Below are 20946 nucleotides of genomic sequence, written 5' to 3' on the forward strand. Positions count from 1 at the left end.
AATTCATTAGCCACATGTCTGATCTCTTCAAAGGTCTCTCTCTGTTCTTGAATTCCCTGTAATTTCTATTCTTTCAAGGCACCTAAAAGCATGCCTTGAAAGAATAAAAATTACAGGGAATTTTTAATTAAATTTTATTTTAATAACTTTATTTATTAAGTTATTATGTAATTGTTTAGCTACATCCTTGACTCTACCTTCCTGATCATAAGTTTTCTAGTTTTAGCATCTTTTGTGTAATCAGGATAAGCTCATCGTTTACCAAATCACAGAATATGTACTCTCTTTTACTGAAATTACTTTCTCAATTTGTTTCCTTTGCATTTTACTATAAACAACAAGAAGAAACCAGAGAAACCTTTGGCACTTTGCTTCCAAGCATTCTCTGCTAAATATAAAAATTCATCGCTCACAATTGTTTCCATATAACTGTAAGACACAACTCAGCAAGCTTCCTGCCATTATACCACAAGGAATCCCTTTCTTGTAATTTTCGATAACTTATTCCTGCCTTCTTTCTGCATCCTCAGTAATGACACATTTAACATCTATATTTCTACCAGCAGTTTGATGATGATACTTAGGTATTCTCTGAAATGCAATAAGTTATCTGTACCCACCTTCACACTCCCTTCTGAACCCTCATGAGTAGCACCTTTAACATCCATGTTTCTATTAAGTGTGTTCAAGGCAATTGTGTCTATTCAAGGAAATTGGGCTTTTCTGCCATGTTCCTTAATATTTGTCTCTTATCTCCTCATTACTGATTCTAAGGCCACTTCCACATTTTCAGATATGTGGTACTGCCGCACCTCACTATCAGGTACCCAAATCTGTATTTGTTCCTCTCTTGGGGGGCTGAGCTCAGGGGTCGTAAGGACTAATTCCTCTTTCAGGCTCCAGGGGAAGAATTTTACCTGTCTTTCCAGTTTCTAAAGCCTGCCAGCATTCCTGGGTTTGTGTTCATATCACACACGCAGAGTGTGAAGATCAGCAAAAGCTTCCCATCCACATTTAGAAATAATAGTAAGTAGAACCTGATTACAAAATAAAAGGGAAGAGTTGTAAAGCCAAGACCATCATTATTTCTATAATAAATCTTAAATAAGAAAGATATTTCTAGCTACAAAATCTTTTGAAAAATTCCATTTACAATTGTTTAATATCACACTGATAACGCACAGAAAAGCAGTCCTTCAATTACATTTTACATTAAATGTACTTTGCAATTAACTCAGGTATATTAGAAAATGTTTTTATCTCCATATCCTGAGCAAGTTGTATTTGATTATGCTTACCATTTTGAAAGCACATATGTACCTGAACAATTTCTAAATTATTCAGACTGTCTAATATTGGTATTGACCCTAGTTATATAAAGATTGAGGGTAAGTTGGCACTTCTTCAGCAGAGAATATTTTGTTAAGGAGAATATTATTACAGTTGAACCAAATCAGAACTACTCTCTTCATTATTAAGTGATTTTTTTTTCTTACACTTCATTTAATTTCTGAATATGATGTCAATTGTTACTTTTGCATGTCGGCTGCATAATTATGAGATCAGTTGCTTACTTCTTTCCTAGAAATCACTTCCTGTTATATATATTTTGAATTTGCTAACCTCTTTGATATTTCTAAAAATGTTTTTCTACAAGATTGAAGAGTGAGCATAAACAATGCTACTTAATAAAAACATTGGCTAAGAAGGTTGTAGATACAATTTCATTTTCCCTTTCATCTTGACCTAACTTCTCCCTATCCTCATTTCAATTTTCTCTCAAGGAATTCTACATGCTAATTTAAAGGAACACCCAGTTCGACCAGAGCGCTGAATGAAAAACGCACATAATTTCCCCTACCTCACTCTAATCTTCGCTTCTACCTACTTTTATTTTCTAAATTTTGTCTCTGAATCCGAAGGAAGGTAACCTGGTTAAGGAAGCCAGGATGAGAGTACAAAGCCCGTGATGTCAGAGTGATATTGTTAATCCTGCACAGAGCCTGGCTGTGTTGAGGACATTTCTTATTGTGCAGTTGAAAATTGGATATAGCTGTGAGTCTTTTTTTTTCCAAAAAAAAATTTCTATTGAACTGAAGATGAGTAAGAAATTTAAAAATAGTAGAACTTGGGAGATTATTTAATTTAAGCCTCTGCTTTTATAGACAATGAAATATATAGGAATCCAGGAACTTGTTCCAGGTATTGTCCAGACTGGAATTAAAGCGTAATGACTCAATCAAGTGTTCTTACTACCACCTCTGACATCTCCTGTCAATTTAAGTCTAAAACTTGGTTCTGTCTCTCCATCTTATTATCTTGGATGACTTCTTTCCTAAATCTTACCTTCAAGAGCTACAAATGTCAGTATACTTGAAGATTTTTTTAATGACAAATTTTAATACTCTAACAATAGAATGAATATATAAGGTAAAGGGTTAAAATTAAGGAAATCATAAAATTATAAATGATCACAATCTACATTTTTGCATCTATATACTTTGGGACACTCAAGGTTTTATTTATTAGTGTGTTGGCAAGATTTTTTTCTTTTCTTTATTTATATATGGTGCTGAGGATCAAAGCCAGTACCTCACTCATGCTAGACAGGTGGTCCATCACTGAGCCACAACCCCAACCCCTGTGTTGGTGAGATTTTTAAAACTCCTGTACTCTTTGTGGTTTTGATTTGTATTTCCCTGATGGTCTGCTGATTTTTAAGTGTTTTTTTCAAATATTTGTTGGTCATTTTTGAAAAAAATATCTATTCAGGTCAACAACCCATTTTTTAAATAAGTCATTTTTTTCCAGTGAGTTAGTTGAATCCTTGTAAATTCTGAACATTATTTTCTTGTTAAATATATACTTTAATGACAACATGGATGAGCTGGAATGTAATTATAATAATTGAAAACAGCCAGATACTGAAAGACTACATTATCTAACTCATGGGAAATCTAAAAAAGGTGATCTCACAGAAGTTGAGTGTAGAGCAATATAGATAACAGAAGGCTGGGAAAACAGATGAGGGGAGGGAGGTCAGTCAACAGGTACAATATTGTAGTTATAGGAGGAATAAGTTCAAGTATTTTATGGCAGAGTCAAGTGAATATAGTTAACAACAGTGCATTTTATGTCTCAAAATAGCTGGAAGAGAGGACTCCATAAAACACACCATAAAAACATGATAAAAGTTGATAAGTATGGCAAGTAGGGCAATTGCCCTAATGTGATCATTACACAATACATCAAAACACCATCTAAAATCCCATAAACATATGATTATGTGTTAATCAAAACCATTTGAATAAATTGTATTATTTACCCTGAGACCTGTTGATTTTGATTTAAAAAAGTATTGAAAATGTTCTCAAGATATTTAAAAGATAATGATTTTAAGGTTATGAAAGTTTTCCTTCATCTTAGATGACTTTCAGTTTAGGGCAAAAGGTAATACATTTTCTTAAAGTTAAGCTCAGCATTTAATCAGTTGAATAAAAAAAACACATTAAACCAATTTACAACAACAATCTTTCCAAGCAACTAGATTATGATTTTAATTTATTTATTGAGAAATATTTGTCAATTGCTGCTACCAGTGTTGCTTTAAAAAACAATTTGACATTGACAACACTGTGGATACAAATATCTCCTTGATACTGCACAGAAAGAAATCTTGTGACTTTTCCCTATTAAGACCTCGGCCTCATTCTTTGAAAATACTGTGTCACTGCTTCTCTGTCATCCTTGGGTTGCAAAGTGCCCACTGTGATCCCTCTATATTTGTGGATGTGCCTCATACTTCCAGTCTGTCACAGGCTCCTAAGTTAGAAATGCTTTGTCAGCTTGTCTACCTGTCCTGCTTTGCCATCCTCAGTTACAGTGGAAGAGACATATGCCCTGTAATGACAATAATTTTACAACTCATTTCTTCCTGTGTTCTCACAGGCCCTGCTCTATTCTTTATCCCCTTTATTTGCCAAATTTTCTATGTCTATCTCAGGACAAATCATTGCCACTCTCATCCATATGTATTCTGCTTTCTATCATTTAGAAGAATAATAAGGAAAATAAAAGGCACAGCTTCATTTTTGAACCCAAAGATTTCTCTACTATCCCCAGTGCTTCTGCCTTTCATCATCAAACATCTGTATATTCTAAAAACGCTGCCTCTACCTGATTATCTGTCTCAATTATTAAATTTAAAAATATTATGAAATATTTGAAGTATACTAGCAAAAGACAAGAATAACATGACCCTTAAACATATACCTATTCATTTCAAAATTTTTAATTAATATTGGCATTTTGTCAAAGTCAGTTTGACACTCTTTTCCAAAGAAATATTATATGTTTAACTAAGGCATACCTCATTAGATTCATTTTTTCATTTAGAAACCTAAAATAATTACATATTATTTGTATCCTAGTTTTATATTTTATAATATTTTATCTATCCATGAATAATATGTGGTACTTATCTTTTTATTTATATAAATCATATTGAATAATTATAGCACTCATACATTATGTTAATACATACAGATCAAATTCACCAATGTTATCATTTAAATACTTTCTCACAGCATGAATATTTCAAAATGTGTCTGTTTTCCAATTTATACACAGTTAGTTTGTCAGTTTTTCAATAGAAGGGCAGAAATATCTTCAACAAAAGGATTTCAATTGCTTTACATATATACACAGAATTAATTTCTTTTTATTTATTTAGAATTTAAATTACATGGAAGTTCAATCTATCTCTCTCCTTCTCTTATTTATTTATTTATTTAATTACTTACTTACTTATTTATTTGTGGTACTGAGGATTAAACCCAAGGAGTAACCCAAGGGCACTTTACCAATGTGCTAAATACCCAGTCTCCACCACTTTTATTTATTTGTTTATTTTTGAGAAAGGGTTTATTGATTTACTTAGGACCTTGCCAAGTTTTTGAATCTGGTCTCTACCTTGAGATCCTCCAGTCTCATCCTCATAAGCCACTGGGAGTGCAGACATGTACAATCTTCTGCTGCTACTCCAAATTATTACTAGTGGATTATGTAGCATTTTTATTTTGGGACTTTAAAGTACCTGAACAATTTTATCAAAAATATATTTATTAAATTTTTATTGTTGCCAACATTTTTTACATGTATTTGTACCCTGGAATCCTTATTTTTATTTTTTTTAATTTTTGGTTTGGTGCTGAGTATTGAACCCAGGGTGCTTTCCACTGAGCCACATCCACATTCCTTTTTATATTATATTTTTATACAGGCTCTCACTAAGTTTCTTGGAGTCATATTATCTTGATGAGGCTGTCTTCAAACTAACAATTCTCCTGCCTCATTTTCCTGAACTTCTAGGATTTCAGGCATATGTCACCACACTTGACAATTTTAGATTATTATAATAGCCATTCCAAAAGCACTGTACAGGCTGCAGGAAATTTACTTGACTTATGCATTTAAAGCCTGAGACAAGTTTATGCAAAGTAGCCAGTGTAAGAGTGTTGTGTAAAGATATCTTGGGAATAAATAGGGATTTTATTTCCTGACTTCTTTTGTGAATGACTGTTAGAAACCATAGTCCATAAAAGCCCTAGAAAAAGAATGCAAATTTATTTGTTTGCAATTTACAGATATTTGCACATGCTCAGTTACCTTTGCATCTAAAATTTGAAACTTCAGAACATAATAACTTGAAAAAAAATTGTTAAAGTTGAAAAACTCAATGCACAAACAAATTTATTTTAGAAGCATTCGGTAGTTGTGGAGTTATTACTGTGGTCAGCAGAGTTGGGACAGGGTTCTGGAAGGTCTAAAATCTCACTCAGGGTATTGGTGATTTACTTTATTTTACACTACTACACCCACAATACAATACTGCCAGCAAGAACAGTTGAGAAAATATGCTGATAATGTCTTGAGATGAACTGGCACCTTTGATATTTGGCTACTTCTTTGCATTTATCCCAGCTCATGAAACTGTTGGGAATATATTCATGATACCTAGAAAATCAGACATTTTCTGTGCCTTAGATACATGTGGACCACTTCTCCCACATTTTTCTTTACTGAGGGTTATTCTGGCCTTTGGAAATTTGGTCCCAAATGTGGTACTTTGCTCAACATAGATCTAATGCCCAGTGTAATCTAGTATTTTGTACTGATTAAAGGTAGATATTTTCTAAATTGTGCAATGTTTCTTAGTCAGTCTACTCATTTTTTTACTTTAAAAGAAGACACTTATAACATTAGTAGTTTTTTGTTAAGTGTATTTATAGGTGGAAGAATGATCCATAATTTTAAAATTCTTCTTTAATTTCAGCATAATTTTCTCCTTAACATCATCTTTTTTTTGTGTTGTTAAGGTTGTAACCCAGTACCCTACACATTATGCACACATGAATTGTGCCATCAGTCCCAATTTCTAAGTTTAAATTGGTGAGTTTCATCCATTCACGTCTAATGTTATTTTTCACATGATTGAATTTAGATAGACTTTCTGTTGCTCTTAGCAATACCAAAATGAACATAAATATGAATTCAGATTTTTTTCATGTTATGATTTTTTGGTCTACATTATTGCAATATAGTTTATAATATACATTAGTGTCACATAACAATCACTATTTTATTTGTTCTTCTGAATTAAAGGTTTGTGAGTATTTTGCATATTTTATTTCCCATATAAATTTCAGAAAAAAAAAGTTCGGTTTTCTCTCTGCTTTTATTAAAACAAAATCATGCTAAAATTTTTATGGGGAAATATTGTACTTTTAATTGAATAAAAAATGGTTGTCTTTACAGTGATGAGGTTTATTTACACACATGGTATTTCTAATTCAGTTTTTTATGTGTTTCTGAAAATTTCTATTTTGTAATAAGCTCTACATAATTCCCTTGAAAGCCTCTGTACATGTGATATGTTATACAGATATCACTTTTATATAATACTTATGTAATATTTTGTTCACTTTGATAAATAGGGTGTAATGAAACAAAAATATTTCTAGGTTCTAAAGTTCAATTTTGCCTCAAACTTTAGTATTTCTTTCTTCTTGAATATATCTCCTCTTTATTCCAGCCCCTGTAATTCTACTGTCTGAAATAATATAGAAGTAGCCTTATGCTATAATGTAACTAAGTATTATCCTCGCTCACTATGATACTTAGTGAGAAGCATCATATATATTAAATAAGTGAATACTTTGTACAGAACAATAACTGTTATATACAACTACATTTCTAGTTAATGAAAATTTGTTATCTGTTCTCATAAATACTATGTAATTTTTTGTATCTGATGCTATTTTCTATTTCTCTCATTTGTTAAAATGTTATTCTTCTTCTTATTATTATTATTATTATATTGAAAATTTCATCAAAATAAATTGGTAATTTAAGTCTCTTACCTGCTTCTCCCTTGTTGTATCTTTCACTTCTTTTTTTTTTTTTATTAAAAGTGCTTAGTTGTATGTGAGTTCTAGCTCTAGGTGTGATCACTGAGCCACACCCAGAGCACAATTGTTATATTATTTAGAGACAGAATATCACTGAGTTGCTCAACACCTTGCTTGTGCTGTCTGTCTCCCACTGTCACTTCTCTTTGTACCTTTCAATGCTATCAGTTATGAATAAAATTTTTATTTTATTTTGCCCAGTTTATAAATTTTTAACTTATTTTGTGTAACATTTTGAGAAGATATAACACCTCTTTTTTGTGATTATTGAGATTGATATGTAGGATGCCATTTTAATAAATTACATTCCCAGCCATTTTTTGAATTTAATGTTGAAACACCATGTTAGTAAGCTGCCCAAGCTGGCCTTAAAATTTCAATCCTCATGCCTAATCCTCCCAAATTGATGGCATTAGGGGCATGTATTATAATGTTAACACTAAAAATCCACTTTTTATTATGGTGTCTGGGATTGAACCCAGTGGAACCTGATCACTGAGACATTCCCAGAGCACGTGTATATTATTTAGAGACATGGTGTCACTAAGTTGCTTAGCACCCTGCTTGTGCTGAGGCTGGATTTGAACTCAAAATCCTCCTTTCTCAGCATTTGAAGCCACAAGAATTACAAGCATAAAGAATTGTACCGAGCTTTTAAAAAATATTTTATTAGTTTTTGATGGATATTTATTTACTTATATGTGGTGCTGAGAATCAAAGTCAGTGTCTTGCACATGCTATCCAAGTACTCTACCACTGAGACACAACTCCAGCCCATGTACCCAACTTTTTATACTCTCTTTGAAGTAATCATTAGCAACTTTAAAAATTAAAATTGCATTTATATTACTTTTTCTAGAGTACAGTTATGTATTACTAACTAAAATTATTTTTAGTATTTTTTAAAACCAATCTAATGAATGACTTATTTTTTTTATTCAGAGATTATTTTATCACCTCTTTAGGTTGGTGAAAGCTTTTTGTTTTTTAAAAAAATATGGAGGTCTCCTATTATCGGATGGGTCTATGCTAATTGTGTTGAAAATGATTCTAGAGAGTTCATGCAATTTTCACATTTCAAAGACTATTGGGGCAGAGAAAAGTCAACACCCTTGGTTTTTGGAATTCTCTAAGTCACCGTGAATGACTTTAAATCTATTACTCTTTTTAAAAATAAAATTTCTCCTACTTGCCAAAAGGTGAATTAGACTTAAATTTTCTGAAGGTGCTGATGTTGATCTTTAATTATAGTGTATAAATGGCAAATAAGAAGGGCCTTAAAATTGTCGCATATTTTCCAACTATATGGAGTAAAACACTTAGATGTACTTACGTGAAATAACAAAAATGCATTTCAGAGAAGTGATATCACAGAAATTTCACGGCAAAAATCTTGGAAATGTGGGAAAAATATGTTCATATACATATGCATTTCTATAGATAAAAAAGATAAGTGATAAGTGCATGAGTATGGGTGTAAATTCAGTTGCCATATCCATTGTAGGTACATGAAGTAGTAATCAACAGGATCCAAAAATCTATAATTGCGGAAAACATTAAAAACAATATAGAAAAAAATACACTAAATCGTTTTAAAATGCCTCTGTCCTCTGTTCTTCTTATAAATTTAATTCAGTCAAATGGGCTTATATGGCTATGATTCTCTCTGAATTTATGTTTTCTTTTGTATTCAAGATTTTGTCAGCTCTGAAATGTAATTCCCTGTCCTAATCTTACGTTTGTGGCTCTTTTTCCAACTGTTCTGGACTGCAGAGGCACAGAACTACATCACTCATTCTGCAAAATAAACTGACTTTTGTCAATCTTTGAAAACAATATTTGAAAACACAAATCTTTTTGAGGGTCTTTCATATCCTAAAATAGGTTGTCAGACCCTGTTGGAGTTAGAGGGTAATTACTCGCTATGTTAGCAACATCTTCCCTATGAGAAAGGCTTATCTATCTTCTTTGTTTAGGAGCCCAATAAACACAGAAGGGAAGCGTTTATGGTCATAAACAAAGGAATACCAGAAGCCATTAGATATGAGAAAATGTAAAAAAAAATCTTTGCTTAGAGCCTTTAGATGTAAGATAGCCTTTCCATGATTTGTATATGAGTCCATTCACAGTCACTCACATTCAAAATCTTGTATTTAAGTCATCCATTAATGTAAGAGAATAATTTCTGGTTATTTTATTCCAATATGTGTCTAATTCTTTTATTTTTAGCAGTAGTAGAAAATCAGAGATTAGTGCATATGAAGCCTTTTATATGAACAAATTTTTATTATGATCATTATTGAACAGCATTAAGTAATATTTATCAAAACATTAACCAAAGCTGCTAGAAAACATGATTAAAGCTTCATTGAATTTTCTGAGTTTCAGGAAAAGCTTAAAGAGCAGATCTTAATTTCTAATTTGTATGTATGTGTAGTTTTGATTCCTATTAAAATCTTCCTTGTGATGTGAACTAACTTGGGCAATTTTTTAAATTTATTTATTTATTTATTTTTATCTAATCAGCTATAAAGAACAGTAGAATATTCTTTGATTTGTTGTACACACCTAGAGCACACAGTTTTCCATCTGTGGTAGTACAAAAAATAGGGTCACACCTTTCATGCATTCATAAAATTACCCAGGGTAATGATGTTGGTCTCATTTCACCATCTTTCATCAATAACTTTCTTAGTGCCCCTCCCCTTCCCTTAGTCCCCTTGAACATACCCAAAATTACTCCACTGTTCCCACACTTCTCAAAGTTATGAATTAGCATCTGCTTATCAGAGAATGAATTTGTCTTTTTTTGGGGGGGAGGGATTGATTTCCTTCACTTAGCATGATATTCTCCAACTCCATCAATTTACCTGCAAATGCCATAATTTTATTCTCTTTTCATGCTCAGTAATATTCCATTGTGTGTGTTTGTGTGTATCCATGTCTTTATTTCCCTATAGAAAGGCATCTAGGTTGGTTCCACACTTTGTCAATTGGAAACATGAGCATTTTGTTGACTGTTTTTTCTGTCATCTCATATTGAATGAATGTGATTTGGCCAAAATTAGAGTCCCATCTACTTTTCTAGCTCATAGATATTTGTGTCTTCTAAGTTTTATATCAAAACCTTTGACCTTATTGCAGGGGGTACTGGGGTTTAAACTCAGGAGCTCTTAATATTTAACTTCAGCTCAATCTTGTAATTTATTTAGGGACAGGGTCTCACTAAGTTGCTTAGCACTCTGCTCCTTGCTGAGGCTGGTTTGGACTTGAAAAACTTCTGCCTCATCCTTCTTAGCCACTGGAATTACAGAAGACTTTGACTTGTAGTTTCATAAAATAAGGGGCACTGAGAATATCTCTTTTTTTGATTTTTTAGTTTTGTTTTGTCATCATCATACTTTCCATGAGGTAAAAATTTGTTTCATGAGAATATTTGTAAAGTAAACACGAATGCAAATGTGAGAAACTGAGTAAAAAGAAAGGAAAGAAGTGAAAGTCAACAGAGGGTTTGAGACTGTGATGGTGGCCACTGTGAGAAATCTGAGCTTTTTTCTGTACGATTTCTTATGATATTTTTTATGGTTCCAAAAATTGAAACTAGGGCCTCATTTACATTACACAAGTACTCTACCAATGAGTTACACATACAGCCCCTGGTTGAATAATCACTAAGGGATTGCATTTTATGATATTCAATTCTCAGGAGAATCATGGAAAAGTGGTACTTTTATTTTTCTTGTAAAATTTAGCCATTAACTAATAACTGCTCTTCAAATAAACTGAGAGTGTGCTTTTAGATTTGAAAAAAAATACTGTGCTGTAAACCTGAATTTCAAGGCTCACAAAGTAAAATATATCTAAATACACACACACACACACACACACACACACACACACACATACACACACACACACCCACACACACACACACACACACACACATACTGTGATGGATCCTCACATCAGAGATTGTCTTCTACATCAGTAACTAGGCTTTTAGGTGTAGCCAGAGTCACCCAAGATTATGTGAACTTCTTCCTTAGCAGTGTTCAAATATATTAAAGTTATACTTTTAGTTGCCATTTTACTTATCTGTCTATATGAGGCACAGTGAGATTTAAAATCTCAAAAAAAGGTAAAATAGAATTTTCAGTATAAAAAAAAATTATAATTCATGCTTCTTCAACTACTTTTAAGGTTAAAATTAGTATTCTTACCTAGGAGTACTTGACCACTGAGTCACATCCACAAGCCTATTTTGTATTTTCTATAATTATTTATATTTTTTCTTCTAGCCGGTACTGAAGATTGAACTCAGGGGCAATTGAACACTCAGTCATATCCTCAGCCCTTTTCTTTGTATTTTATTTAGATACAGGGCATCAATAACTTTCTTAGCACCCTGCTTTTGCTGAGGCTGGCTTTGAACTTTCAATGCTCCTCCCTCACCACCCCCAGCTGCTGACATTTTAGGCATATGCCACTATGCCAAGGTAAATCTTAAATCTTATGTTATGAAAAACTTGCATATGCAACTAAGTTGCATTTAGATAAGATATATTGCTACAGAGTAGGTACCTATTGATGTGGTAGCAAAAGTTTTGTGATATGTTTATGACTTTTCAGTATTACTTACTAAATTAAGTACATTATATATCATTAGTTTTGTTTAGTATCCATGAGTGTGTTTTACAACATTTAAAAATATTGTAACTATGTTGTAACTAAAATTAAATGAGCTATTTTTTTCATTTTTATGTGATCCCAATGGAGTTAAAGAAATACTTTTCAGTGTTTTCACTCAAATATTTTATTTTCTATAGATATGCATATATATGCATAGATTTCCTCCCTATTTCAAAGATTCTGACCTAAAAACTTACATGGTGATATCACCTCCCTGAAATGCATTTTTTTGTTACTTAAGGTCAAAATGTTCCATTCTTTATTCTTGGAAAAGATGAGAAATTGTAAGACCCTCCTGATTGGACTATTTATACACTATAATTGAAGATTAACCTCAGCACCTCCAGAGAACTTAAGTCTTATTCACCTTTCTCATACATAGTGCTTCATTTTTCAAACAAGTACAAAAATTTTATTTTGAAGAAGAGTAAGATTTAAAGCCATTCGTGGTGATTTATAGGATCCCCAAAACCTAGGGTGGTGGTTTTACACTATCTTATCACTGAAACATCAATATTACACTTCAAGTGCGACAATGGTACTGTGCTCCCACTAGTAATCATTTCTTGGTTATTAATATTGTCCTTTCCCTGCCCCCAATAGCCTTGGAAATGTGAGGATTGAATGAACATTTTAAAATCATTATTTTCAACATATTTTACATGAACCCATTCAATAATAGGGGACATAATTATTCTGGAAAAAAAAGAAGACTCTTCATCAAGCCCTAAAGAGATGACAAAATAATCTCTGGAAAACAATCAAACAAACAAAACATAAACAAAAACTAACCCCACAGTCATTTATTAAATTAGTTTTAAAAATACTAGAAATAATTTTAGTTAGTAATATATGACTGTACTAGGAAAAGTGATATAAATGTGATTTAAATTTTAAAAGTCATGACTGATTACTTCAAAGAGATTATTAAAAGCTGGGCATATGTGCTAAAGAAGTGTCTCACCAAATTAAAAATGGGGGGTGTATAGTGTTAATATCCTAATACATGCTTCTAATACCATCTATTTAGGAGGATAAGGCATAATGATTAAAATTTTAAGGCCAGCATGGGAAACTTATTAACATCTCATCTCAAAATTAAATTTAAAAAAATGCTAGGAATGTAATTCAGTGAAATGGCACCCTTAATTTCAATCTCAACAATCACAAAAAAGGTGCTATTTCTTCTAAAAAATTACAAAATTTTTAAAAATTATAAACTTGGCAACATTATGATAAAAATTTTATTCAAAATTTTACCATTGAAAGGTATAAAGACAAGTGACAGTGAGAGAACTAGACCTTACATACAACTAAGCATTTTGATAAGAAAAATGAAGTGAATTACAGACCAAGAGAAAAGCAGTTTGGGACTTGAATAATGACTTTATATAAAGAGAAATGTTCAAAAATTAAAAAAAAAACAAATTGGTGAAATAAAAAACAACATTAGATACAAAAAAATTACATAGCATTTAAGAGAACATGAAATAAATCCTCATGAACTAAAGATGAAGTTGTAAACAACTGTTATTCATAATGCTCTTCAATAAGTATCATAGTGAGCCATTATAGTATATAGTTATATGATAGCATAAGGCTACTGCTATATTACTTCATACAGTTAAAATATGGGGGCTGATATAAAAGAGGAAGCATGTTCAAAAAGAAAGAAGTACTAAACTTTGAAAAAAAGTAAATTTAGAGCCCAGAAACATATTTGGTTTTATTACATTTTATTTAACAAAACAAAATATCACATAAATATTTTATAAAAGTGATATCTTGTAACATATCATATGTATAGAGGCTTTCAAAAGAATTATGTAGAAATTATTAAAAAACAGAAATTTTTAGAAACATATGAAATACTCAATTATAAATACCATGTATGTAAATAAACCTCATCATTGAAAAGACAACATTTTGTTTTCTTCATTTTTTTCCACATAAAACTCTTTGGATGATTTTGTTTTAATAAGAGACAAAGCAAAAGTTATTTTTACTAAAATTTATCTGGGAAGTAAAGTATGTGAAATACTCCCAAACATTTAAATTAGAAGAACCAATAAGGTATTGATTGTTTTGTGACATTAATGTATATTATAAACTATATTATAATAATACAGACCAAAGAACCATAACATGAACAAAATGTAAATTCATATTTATTTTTACTTTTGGTATTGTTAAGAGCAACAGAAATGTTTAACTAAATTCAACCATATAAAAATTAATCTTCCCCCGCCTTTCCACCTGGAGAAATACAGTGCCTTGCACATAATAGATCCTTAAAAATACTGCCCTAAGAATGAGTTACTTGAGATAACCAAAGAAAAAAATCGCTTCTTGCAAATAAAATATCTTACACTTTGGGGTGGTGATGTGGTGTGTCCTAAAGGACACATAGCTGTCCTTTTCTGTCTCTCCAATCCAGCATTCTAATTGCTGAGCAAAAGACCTACTCTGAGATATATAGTTGGCTCCTGCAGAGACACGGGAGAGACTAGAAAAATCTCAGACACAGTTGTCAGTGAGAGAGACTATGAATACAGTAGCTGGCCTCTCCAAGTATGTGGGAGACAATCTCTGACGTCTTCGTACCCAGCTGCAATGTGAAGCCAAGAAGAGAAGCAGGGCAAGATGTGCTACAGGGAAGGCAAGCAACCCTAAGAAATGGGAAGGACTTTAATTAGCTCTTTACTGGGCTAAATGTGCCAGGAAAGTGAAAAGGAAGAAACTAGTCATGTATGTAGAACAAAATTAATTCTTGTCTGTTGTATTTAATGGGTCAACGGATATTCAATAGAACAGTCACTTCCATTCTCTTCCCTCTCTCCCCCAAGCCTTTGAAAATGTACTTTACAAAAATTAAAGCTGGATTTTCTGATCAGGAGAAGACCTAATGCAATCGCTGTGGAATACTTAGGAGCAAACCTGAAATCCTTTTGACCCACGGCTGCTGTGACGGGCAGAGGCATAGCCTACCAATAGGGGGCAGTGTCCCAAGCAAAGTGCGGCCTAGGCTCAGCCCATGTCAGAGCTCTAGCACTGGTTTTCCTGGTTCAAAAAAAAAAAAGATCAAAAGTCCTAGTTGAATAAGACTTTAAAGGCATTTTACCTTGGTCTTTTCAGAAATTGAAATTCTCCATGTGCAGTAACACACACACACACTTGTTAAGTAGAGCAATGTGCTTCTTTTAATTAAAGCTGATCTCTTTTTGTGGGTGTTTGGCTGCATTTTGAGAGGAGAAAATCCCCTTCAAATAAATTTCAGGTTCACAGTTCAATTGTTCTCTGGAGAGAAATGGTGGGCAATGCTTTGGGAACTTGAAGGTAACCCAGCCTGTTGCCAAGGTGGAAACTTCTCTGCTTGACTTGCTGAGATCACAATGTTGACTTTCACTTGGTGGCTGCCAGAAGTACCGGAAGCACTGGAGCACTTGGCTCTTTTGCTCATTCACACCTTGCTCACCTACTACAGACGGTGTTTCCTTCCTTAAGCCCCGAGATGCCTCTGCCTATTTTTTTTTAAATTTTTTTATTGGTTATTCAAAACATTACAAAGATTGCCTCTGCCTATTTTAACTCCATGAAGCCATTACTCATGGCCTGTCTGTGTTCTTTCCTAGATTGGGTGATCATCTCATCGTTGAATTCTCAGTGACCAGTGACTCTGTAAGGTCTGGCACCTTGTGGGAACATGTGGTTGAACTTGGTTGAATGAATGAGTGAGTCAGTGCTAGAGTTTGTGTCCATGTCCTTGCCTCCTGTGCACTGTGATCAAATACTCTAAGTGTATAAATTTGTCACATAAATCTTTTTTCAGATCACATGTGATACTGTTTTCTAAATTAAGATGTCATGTGCCCAGATCCTTAAGAATCTCCAGAATCACATTTCTGTGAGCTTTTTTGTGTGTACTATGGACACTTTTCTTTTCTTTTTGAAACTTGGAAAGAAATTTGGATATTAAAGAGAGGATGGTGGATACCCCATCTCTCCACTCCCACACAGGCCCTGAGAGCTCTCGCGGCTCTGGACCAGCAGCTTCATTGAGCCTGTCCTGAGGGAGAAGTAGCTGAGGGGCAGTGCAGTGTTCATTGGGATCTTGGAGTAGGCCCTTTGTGACTATGGATGAGGCAGCACTGGGAGGGAACAGCCCCGGGGCCTGGCCTGGTTCCTACATTATCAGCCCCGTCTGCAATATGAACAGCCAGCTCACATCCTTGCCAGCTCCAGTAGGAAATTAAAGTTCTTCACACACATAACTGAAAAGCATCCAGAGCCATCCTCTAACCTCCAGCAGATCCTGGGCTCCTCATTAGGTTGTCAAGGGGCAGAATAAAAGCAGCAAGACTACATTACAGCAGTGCCACCCCAAACAAAGGCATACCCTTCCCCTTGACCTGGTGGCATTGAATCCACCAAAATAAACAATAGTAACAAAAGAGATCATGACATTCAAAGATCAGGATTTCCTCATCTGGAAGGAAATGAAGAACCTAATCCAAGTGTTTCAGCCTTCTGTGTCTCTGTGCCGGCACCTTGGGACCAGTGAAGCACAGGTGTGTTCAGGCATTTATTCAACTCCCAGATGGAGAACAGCTCAGGTAAAGGACCCAGTCTCGTTTCTTTTTGCACCCTGAAGCCCTGCACAATACCAGGCTCAGAGCAGCCACCCAACAGGTCTACTTAGTGAATGGATTATGATGCCAGAGACAGAGATCATAAACATGGACCAAGTCAGTGAATTCTACAACATCCTATTTTCAATTTCCTCATTAAAACAAAAAGTAAACTGGTTTCCAGTTCTAGAATACTATTATCTTCTCTGAGAAGTATAGAAGTGGAATCATGCTAAGCAAAATAAGCCAATCCCCGCAAACCAAAGGCTGAATGTTCTCTCTGGTATGCAGATGCTGACTCACAATGGGCGGGTTGAGGGGAGTAGAAGTTCACCAGATTGGACAGGGGCCGGGGGAAGGCAAGGGGTTGGGAATGGGGAAGATTATAATTTTCCTGTGTTCATATATGAATACATGACCAGTATAACTCCACGTCATGTACAACCACAAGAATGGGACGTTATACTCCATGTCATGTATAACTAAAAAGAACAACAACATAAAAAGAAGATAAAACTCCATTTTTTCCATTCTATCAAGTTACTAATACTACAAACTACTGAAACCATTTTTTTTAACTGGGTTCATTTTTTAAAACTGAAAATATTTCTGATACTTAAATAAAGATAATACTGTGGAAAAAGTTATGCAAGTGGAGAATTTTATAAGTTTAAAAAAAAGTTGAGAAATATGTGTGGATGAACCACTGACATATGGTTAACTGCCACATAATTTCACAGAACCTCCCCTGGCGCTGGATGAAAAGGCCCTAAGTGGAAATTGTCGTGTTCAAGGAACACATTGTGCTAAGATTAAAGGACTCTTAGGGCCTTACCAGCTTGATCCACAAAGCAAAGGCAGACTGAAGTGGTCTGTCTCCTGGAGAGGAAAACAAGTCACTGAGGCTGCCTGTGCTCCACCGCCCACTTTCCGGTGTGAATGTAAGGCATGCCCAAGTACATGGACTTTTTCATCTGACAAATTTGGAGTGAATAAGTGACCCCAGGAATACTTTATTGGAAATGTCTGGCTGGAAATCTCTGGGGCAGGGAAGAAGATGAAAGCTGGTCTGGGGCAGGATGCTCTATCGTCACAGATTTGGAGCAGAAGGATTTTTGTAAAATGTGTCTTTAAAGTGTGGATGTGGAACTTTGGCTTTCTATGTATGTTCCTTAGAGATCTACAGAAAGAACAGGCCTCCAAACGTGAATGCAGAACTAACCCAGGCAGTCATTGTAATAAGACAAAAATGAGCCAAGCTAATAGAAAAGAAAGTTTGCCTTTCTCTTCTTCCCAGTTCATATCCATCAGAGCAAAGTCTCAGGATGAGTGGAAGGAAGAGGAGTCAATAGGGCCAAGCACTCACATTGTCCTCAAACCTGGGAACAATTTGGAGACTGAAAAGTCAGAAGCCTTCAGGGGTGTCTCAGTTGGCCAAGTCACTGAAATGTCTGCTCCTTTCGGACCTCAAAATATTCCTTCTCTTTCCTCTCGTTTTTCAATGACAGTGTTGGGCTTTCCCTGAATTAGGAACCCTCACAAGAAAAGACTGTCGAATGACACATTCCTCTCTTATTTAGGGTTTTCCTTCAGAGTCTGTTGACCAAACAGGTGAGAGGTGGAGGATATGAATCCAACAGTGGTGTAATTGACCTGGTTTCTACACAGACTCAGCCATGGAGCTTGAGGTTTTGTGCAATAACCAGGCCAAGGCAGGCTACACATAAAGCACCTAACTTTAGATGTAAGAGCCCCATGTTGAGTTGTGGTTGCATGACCAGATGGTTCCGGAGCATCCGGAGTCTCTGTTTGCCCTCTGTGGGAGGGGACCACAACTTGCCTTCTCTTCCCTGTGTTGTATATATCAAATCAAACAGTGTGCAATGCTCACTCAATTAGTAATCTCTCCAGAAAACACACACATACAAAGAAAAGTGTGTTAATTATTTCATGGGGGAGAGGGTCTGGGTCTCTTCTTGACAGTGTGGGCTGCATTTCTGTGGTGCTTTCTAGCAAGGAACTTGGAATCAACTTGCTCATTAGGTTTCACAGTAAATGCAATTGTAAGCATTAGAAGATCCCAAACAGAGTGTGTGCTAGTGAATGTCTATCTCTGGAAATAATGTCAGGCATATTTAATTCAAAAGTTTCTCCAGGGTCTAGGAAAGTGGTGGCCAGGTGGGAGTCACTCTATACATATTTATTTGATAAATAAATGGTTGATTGAGTGAATGGATTTGTTTCTGATGGTTGATCCAACCGTGCAAATTTGATTAAACAGACTAGTTCATGTAGCCAAATCTCAGTAGGGAGGCCTTAGCCACATAGAGAAACTGCTCCTTACTCCGGATGCCTCTCAGAAAGAGAATGTGTTCCCAACCAGACCACCCAGTTGGGCCAACTCTTTCAGAAGCTGCAGGGCTTTAACATGTTCAGGTTTTCCGTGGCCAACTAACATTACTGTTTATATATAATTTTCTGATGGTAATTCATCAAAACTTAAAGAAGGACCCTGCATACAAATTCGCAATCAGCCTGGTAATTGGTTAAAGTCAGTAGAAATCAAATATACTCTAGAATTTCTGAAAGGCTGTTTAAGCCACATACAAATTTATTATAAGGGTTTTTTTTATGATGAAAAGGAGTCATTTCCTTTAACAGCCCTGTGCCTATGGTTTGCATAACCAGATTTAACACAATTTCAGTTTTGTGCACCTCATACTTCCCAAACTATTCATTCAACTCAACAAGCATGGGTTGAATGATTACCAGGTACCTAACTTGGTGCTGGGTACACTGGGGGACTCTAATCTTTTCATTAACCCAGGAAAATAAGAAAATTCATCACTATGGTGATATTATGGTATTTTGGGGGTTTTGCCCTCAATTCCTGGCTCATAATTTTGACCTACCTTGTCTCATGGCAGGTCATTAAAACCTCTTTATTCCAGGGTACCCTGCTCCATGCTCACAGGAGGAGTTCTGCACACAGAGGCCAAGAAGAATTGGAACACACAACCTTGCTAGGTTTCCCACCCAGTCTTAGCAAAAGAGCATCCCCTTTTTATCCAATCACATTTTGGCACGTTTGCCCATGCTTCACTCATACCTATGCAATAAAGCTTCTATAAAAACTCCAAAAGGCCAGGCCAGTCGTGCATGCATGTAATCCTGGCAGCTTGAGAAGCCAACGCAGGAGGATTGGGAGTTCAAACCCAGCCTCAGCAACTTAGTGAGACCCTAAGCAACTTACTGAGACCCTGTCTCTGAAAAAAAAAGGGGGGTCAGGGGATTAAGCTTGGTGTTTAAGTGCCCCTGGATTCAATCCTTAGTACCAAAATGAATAAAAAATAGTGTTTGGAGAGTTTCCAGGTAGCTGAGCACAAGGAGGTTCCTGGAGGATGACACTCTTTGGAGAGCGCACGGGGGCTCACTCATTCATATTTTGCGTTGTGCATCTTTCCCTCTATGTCCTTTATAGTCCCCTTTGCCACAACTTAACAAATGCAAGTAAGCATTTCCCTGAGTCTGTGAGCCACTCAAGCAAATTAGTTGAACCCAAGGAGACTGTTGTTGGGACATCTAATTTAAGCCGGCAGCTCAGAAGCACAAGGGAAAATGACCTGGGGCTTGCGATTGGCATCTGAAGTGGAGGGAAGGGGCTGTCTTGGGGACTGAGCCCCCACTCTGTGGAATCTGGTGCTGTCTCCAGGTAGTCAGTGTCAGAACTTCAGTGGATTAGAGAACACCCAGTTGGTGTCACCTGCAGAATTAATTGCTTACTTGCTAGTGGGAAGAAATCCCCACACATCTGGTGCGAGAAGCCATCTGTATTGTGAGAAGACAGAGGAGAAACCAAGTTTGAGCTGGTTTCTCTTCCTCCATCATCAGAATCACCATCTATTTAACAATGGCAGGGGAGAGGCAGCGTTCAGACAGACACATAAGCACAAGAGCATCAGACTTTATTCAGAAATTGAGACCACTGGTATACAACAAACCTTCTTTCCCAGACTGAACAGATGCCAAGATACTTATTGAGCGGAAGGATTGCCTAACAGTAGCTATTTAGTGTGAAAATGGCGTTTGATAGTTTGGACACAAACACCATTGTCACACTCCACAGCTCTGCTAAGGAGAATCTGTCTCTGGGAAGAAGT

This window comes from Callospermophilus lateralis (assembly GCF_048772815.1).
Source record: "Callospermophilus lateralis isolate mCalLat2 chromosome 11 unlocalized genomic scaffold, mCalLat2.hap1 SUPER_11_unloc_2, whole genome shotgun sequence".
Classification (NCBI taxonomy): Eukaryota; Metazoa; Chordata; class Mammalia; order Rodentia; family Sciuridae; genus Callospermophilus; species Callospermophilus lateralis.